We start from the raw sequence: 7356 nt of genomic DNA, 5'->3' as shown, positions 1-7356 counted from the left end.
GATAGCTCATTTCTTTTTAGTACTGAATAATACCCCCTTATTTTTAGTGCTGAATAACATCCCATGACAAAAAAAAAAAAAAATCTTTTTATTTATCTATTCATCTACTGAAAGAACTCTGGCTATTTTGTTAATGACAAATTTTGACAATTATGAATAAAACTGCTATAAACCATCTGTGTGCAGGTTTCCTTGTGGACATGCTTTCAACTCATCTAGGTAAATACCAAGATGCATAATTTCTGGTCAGAGTTATGTGTACTTTGTAAGAAACTGCCAAACCATCATCGAAAGTGACTGTACCATTTTTCATTGCTCACAGCAATGAATGAAAAGTTGCCAGCATTCTTCCCAGCATTCGGTATTGTCAGTGTTTCGGATTTTGATTATTTCATAGGTGTGTAGTAGTATCTCACTGTTGCCTTAATGTGTCTTTCTCTGATGACATATATTATGGAATAAGCTTTCATATGCTCATTTGCAATCTGAGTACACTGTTCAGATATTTTGCCTATTTTTTTTACTGGGTTGGTTCTCTTCTCTTCTCTTCTCTTCTCTTCTCTTCTCTTCTCTTCTCTTCTCTTCTTTTCTCTTTTTGTTTGTTTGAGACAAGATCAGGCTGTCTTGCCCAGGCTGGAGTGCAGTGGTGCAATCTCGGCTAACTGCAACCTCTTCCCCCTGGGCTCAAGCAATTCTTCCACCTCAGCCTCCAGAGTAGCTGGGATTACAGGTGTGTGCCACCACGCCTGGCTAATTTTTGAATTTTTTGTAGAGATCGTGTTTTGCCATGTTACCCAGGCTGGTCTCAAACTGATGAGCTCATGTGATATGCCCATTTTAGCCTCCCAAAGTGGTGGGATTAAGGTGTGAGCATGTGTGCCCAGCCTCACTTTCTTATTGTTGAGATTTAAGCATTCTTTTATACATTATGGATAACTATCATTTATCTTTTATTTCTTTTTCAAATATGTTCTTTTAGTATGTGGCTTGTCATCTCATTCTCTAACAGTGGGGTGTGTAGAGCAGATATTTTTTTTTTTCCAAATTGTCTACAATAAAGTCCAAGATATCAGTGATTTCTTTCTCAGATTGTGCCTTTTGTTTTGCAAATAAAACCTCATTTTCATATCAAAGGTCATCTAGGTTTTCTCTTATGTTATCTTCTAAAAGTTTACCCTGCACTTTTATGTGTCATTTATTAGTCTGATGAATTAACAGAGCTACCTTTTACTATAATATGTTATTAGTTAATGAAGTTAGGTACACAATATTTTTAAGTAAAGCAAAATCAAACAGTTGCTTTACTTACTTTCAATGAATAACTATTTGATTATGAAAATAACTCTTATGAGGTAATAATCACCTTACTGTAGTTACAGTTTTTAGAAAAAAAGAAAAAGGTTTTTCCATTCCAAGATAGCTGAATAGGAACAGCTCCAGTCTGCAGCTCCCAGTATGATCAATGCAGAAGATGGGTAATTTCTTCATTTCCAACTGAGGCACCTGGTTCACCTCATTGAGGCTGGCTGGACAGTGGGTGCAGCCCATGGAGGGTGAGCCAAAGTTGCACAGGGCATCACCTCACCCAGGAAGTGTGCAAGGGGTTGGGGGATTTCCATTTCATAACAAGGGAAGCCATAACATACTGTACCTGGAAAAATGGGACATTCCTACCCAAATACTGTGTTTTTCCCATAGTCTTAGCAACTGGCAGATCAGGAGATTTTCTCCCACTCCTGGTTTGGCGGGTCCCAGGCCCATGGAGCCTTGCTCACTGCTAGTGCAGTGGTCTGAGATTGACCTGTGAGGCTGCAACCTGGCTAGGGGAGGGGAGTCTGCCATTGCTGAGGCTTGAACAGTTAAACAAAGCGGCTGGGAAGCTTGAACTGGGCGGAGTTCACCACAGCTCAGCAAGGCCTGCTGCCTCTATAGACTCCACCTCTTTGGGCAGGTCATAGCTGAACAAAAGGCAGCAGAAACTTCTGCAGACTTAAACATCCCTGTCTGATAGCTCCAAAGAGAGCAGTGGTTCTATCAGCACAGCATTTGAGCTCTGAGAATGAACAGACTGCCTCTTCAAATGGGTCCCTGACCCACATGTAGCCTAACTGGGAGACACCTCCCAGTAGAGAATGACAGACACTTCAGACAGGTGGGTGCCCCTCTGGGACAAAACTTCCAGAGGAAGAATCAGGCAGCAATATTTGCTGTCCTGCAGCCTCTGCTGGTGATACCCAGGCAAACAGGGTCTGGAGTGGACTTCCAGCAAACTCCAACAGACCTACAGCTGAGAGACCTAACTGTTACAAGGAAAACTAACAAACAAAAAAGAATAGCATCAACATCAACAAAAAAGACATCTACACCAAAACCCCATCTGTAGGTCACCAACATCAAAGACCAAAGGTAGATAAAACAACAAAGATGGTTTTATCTAAAGATAAAGATAGAAAAGAGCAGCAAAGTTGAAAATTCTAAAAAACAAAGTGCCTCTTCTCCTCCAAAGGATCACAACTCCTCACTAACAATGGAACAGAGCTGGCTGGAGAATGACTTTGATGAGCTGACAGAAGTAGACTTCAGAAGGTCGGTAATAATAAACCTCAAAGCTAAAGGAGCATGTTCAAACCCATTGCAAGGAAGCTTGAAAAAAGGTTGAAAAAAGGTTAGATGAATGCCTAACTGGAATAAACAGTGTAGAGAAGACTTTAAATGACCTGATGGAACTGAAAACCATGGCACAAGAACTTCGTGACATGTGCACAAGCTTCAATAGCCAATTCAATCAAATGGAAGAAAGAGAATCAGTGATTGAAGATCAAATTAATGAAATAAAGTGAGAAGACAAGTTTAGAGAAAAAAGAGTAAAAAGAAACAAACAAAGCCTCCCAGAAATATGGGACTATGTGAAAAGACCAAATCTACGTTTGATTGGTGTATCTGAAAGTGATGGAGAAGATGGATCCAAGTTGGAAAACACTCTTCACAATATTACCCAGGAGAACTTCCCCAACCTCGCAAGGCAGGCCAACATTCAAATTCAGGAAATACACAGACCACCACAAAGGTACTCCTTGAGAAGAGCAACCCCAAGACACATAATTGTCAGATTCATTATGGTTGAAATGAAGGAAAAAATGTTAAGGGCGACCAGAGAGAAAGGTTGGGTTACCCACAAAGCAAAGCCCATCAGACAAACAGTGGATCATTCTGCAGAAAACCTATAAGTCAGAAGAGAGGGGCCAATATTCAACATTCTTAAAGAAAAGAATTTTCAACCCAGAATTTCATATCCAGCCAAACTAAGTTTCATAACTGAAGGAGAAATAAAATTCTTTACAGACCAGCAAATGCTGAGAGATTTTGTCACCCCCAGGCCTGCCTTACAAGAGCTTATGAAGGAAACATTAAACATGGAAAGGGACAACCAGTACCAGCCACTGCAAAAACATGCCAAAGAGTAAAGACCATGGATGCTATGAAGAAACTGCATCAATTAATGGGAAAAATAACCAGCTAGCGTCATAATGACAGGATCAAATTCACACATCACAATATTAACCTTAAATGTAAATGGGCTAAATGCCCCAATTAAAAGACATAGACCGGCAAACAGAGTCAAGACCCATCAGTGTGCTGTATTCAGGAGACCCAGCTCATGTGCAGAGACACACATAGGATCAAAATAAAGGTATAGAAGAAGATCTACCAAACAAAAGGAAAGCAAAAAAAAAAAAAAAAAAAAAGCAAGGGTTGCAATCCTAGTCTCTGATAAAACAGACTTTAAACCAACAAAGATCAAAACAGACAAAGAAGGCCATTGCATAATGGTAAAGGGATCAATTCAACAAGAAGAGCTAACTATCCTAAATATATATGCAACCAGTATAGGAGCACCCAGATTCATAAAGCAAGTCCTTAGAGACCTACAATGAGACTTAGACTCCCACTCAATAATAATGAGATACTTTAACACCATATTGTAAATATTAGACACATCAACGAGACAGGTTAACAAGGACATCCAGGGCTTGAACTCAGCTCTGCATCAAGTGGACCTAAGAGACATCTACAGAACTCTCCACCCCAAATCAACAGAATATACATTCTTCTCAACACAACATTGCACTTATTCTAAAATTGACCACATAATTCAAAGTAAAGCACTCATCAGCAAGTGTAAAAATAACAGAAATCACAACAAACTGTCTCTAGACCACAATGCAATCAAAGTAGAACTCAGAATTAAGAAACTTACTCAAAACCGCACAACTACATGGAAACTGAACCACCTGCTCCTGAATGACTACTGGGTAAATAATGAAATGAAGACAGAACTTGGATTGAAACCAATGAGAACAAAGACACAACACACCAGAATCTCTGGCACACATTTAAAACAGTGAGTAAAGGGAAATTTATAGCACTAAATGCCCACAAGAGAAAGCTAGAAAGATTTAAAAACAACACTCTAACATGATAATTAAAATAACTAGAGAAGCAAGAACAAACAACCTCAAAAACTAGCAGAAGGCAAGAAATAGCTAAGATCACAGCAGAACTGAAGGACATAGAGACACGAACAAACCTTCGAAAAGTAAAGGAACCCAGAATCTGTTTTTTTTAAAAAGATCAACAAAATTGATAGACTGCTAGCAAGATGAATAAAGAATAAAAGAGAGAAGAATCAAATAGACACAATAAAAAATGATAAAGGGGTTATCACCACTGATCCCACAGAAATGTAAACTACCATCTGAGAATACTATAAACACCTCTATGCAAATAACTAGAAAATCTAGAAGAAATGGATAAATTCCTGGACATGTACATTCTCCCAAGACTAAACTAGGAAGAAGTTGAATATCTAAATAGACTGGTAACAGGCTCTGAAATTGAGGCAATAATTAAAAGCCTACCAACCAAAAAGTCCAAGACCAGATGAATTTACAGCCAAATTCTACCAGAGGTACAAACAGGAGCTGGTACCATTCCTTCTGAAACTCTTCCAATTGATAGAAAAAGAGGGAATCCTCCCTAACTCATTTTATGAGGCCAACATTATCTTGATATCAAAGTCTGGCAGAGACACAACAACAAAAAAAGAGAATTTTAGACCAATATCCCTTATAACATCGAGGCAAAAATCTTCAATAAAATACTGGCAAACCTAATCCAGCAGCACATCAAAAAGCTTATCCACCATGATAAAGTCAGCTTCATTCCTGGTATGCAAGGCTGGTTCAACATATGGAAATCAATAAATGTAATCCATCACATAAACAGAAACAATGGCAAAAACCACATAATTATCTCAATAGATGCAGAAAAGGCCTTCATAAGACATTCAACAGCCATTCATGCTAAAATCTCTCAATAAACTAGGTCTTGATGAAACATATCTCAAAATAATAAGAATTATTTATGACAAACCCACAGTCAATATCATACTGAATGGGCAAAAACTGGAAGCATTCCCTTTGAAAACTGGCACAAGACAAGAATACCTTCTCTCCCCACTCCTATTCAACATAGTGTTGGAAATTCTGGCCAGGGCAATCAGGCAACGGAAAGAAATAAAGATACTCAATTAGGAAAAGAGTAAGTCAAATTGTCCTGTTTGGAGATGATATGATATATTTAGAAAACTCCATTGTCTCAGCTCAAAATCTCTTTGAGCTGATAAGTAACTTCAGCAAAATCTCAGGATACACAATCAGTGTGCAAAAATCACAAGCTTTCCTATACATTAATAACAAACAGAGAGCCAACTCATTAGTTAACTCCCATTCACAATTGCTACAAAGAGAATAAAATACCTAGGAATCCAACTTACAAGGGATGTGAAGGACTTCTCCAAGGACAACCACAAACCACTGCTCAATGAAATAAAAGAGGACACAAACAAATGGAAGAGCATTCCATGCTCATGGATAGGAAGAATCAATATAATGAAAATGGCCATACTGCCCAAGTAATTTATAGATTTAATGCCATCCCCATCAAGCTACCAATGACTTTCTTCACAGAATTGGAGAAAAACTACTGTAAAGTTCATATGGAACCAAAAAAGAGCCTGCATTGCCAAGACAGTCCTAAGCAAAAAGAACAAAGCTGGAAGCATCATGCTACCTGACTTCAAACAACACTACAAGGCTACGGTAACCAAAACAGCATGGTACTGGTACCAAAACAGATATATACACAAATGGAACAGAACAGAGGCCTCAGAAATAACATCTCACATCTACAACCATCTGATCTTTGACAAAGCTGACAGAAACAAGAAATGGGGAAAGGTTTAATAAATGGTGCTGGGAAAACTGGCTAGCCAAATGTAGAAAGCTGAAACTGGATCCCTTCCTTACACCTTATACAAAAATTAATTCACAATGGATTAAAGACTTAATGTTAGACCTAAAACCACAAAAATCCTAGAAGAAAACCTAAGCAATACCATTCAGGACATAGGCATGGGTAAGGACTTCACGACTAAAACACCAAAAGCAATGGCAACAAAAGCCAAAATAGAAAAATAGGATCTAATTAAACTAAAGAACTTCTGCATGGCAAAAGAAACTACCATCAGAGTGAACAGGCAACCTACACAATGTGAGAAAATTTTTACAACCTACCCATCTGACAAAGGGCTAATATCCAGAATCTACACAGAACTTAAACAAATTTACAAGAAAAAAAACGCATCAAAAAATGGGCAAAGGATATGAACAGACACTTCTCAGAAGAAGACATTTATGCAGCAAACAGACACATAAAAAAATGCTCATCAACACTGGTCATCAGAGAAATGCAAATCAAAACTGCAATGAGATACCGTCTCACTCCAGTAAGAATGGCCATAATTAAAAAGTCAAGTAACAACAGATGGTAGCGAGGATGTGGAGAAATAGGAATGCTTTTACAGTGTTGGTGGGAGTGTAAATTAGTTCAACTATTGTGGAAGACAGTGTGGCAATTCCTCAAGGATCTAGAACTAGAAATACCATTTGACCTAGTGATCCCATTATTGGGTATGTACCCAAAGTATTATAAATCATGCCACAATAAAGACACATGCACATATATGTTTATTGTGGCACTATTCACAATAGCAAAGACTTGGAACCAATAGAAATGTCCATCGATGATAGACTGCATTAAGAAAATGTGGCACATATACACCATGGAATACTATGCAGCCATAAAACAGGATGAGTTCATGTCCTTTGCAGGGACATGGATGAAGCTAGAAACTATCATTCTCAGCAAACTATAACAAGGACAGAAAACCAGACATCATATGTTCTCGCTCATAGGTGGGAACTGAACAATGAGAACCCTTGGACACAGGGCGGG

This window comes from Colobus angolensis, unplaced genomic scaffold (genome assembly GCF_000951035.1).
Source record: "Colobus angolensis palliatus isolate OR3802 unplaced genomic scaffold, Cang.pa_1.0 Scaffold235, whole genome shotgun sequence".
NCBI classification, from domain to species: Eukaryota; Metazoa; Chordata; class Mammalia; order Primates; family Cercopithecidae; genus Colobus; species Colobus angolensis.
This window is presented reverse-complemented; position numbering follows the sequence as displayed.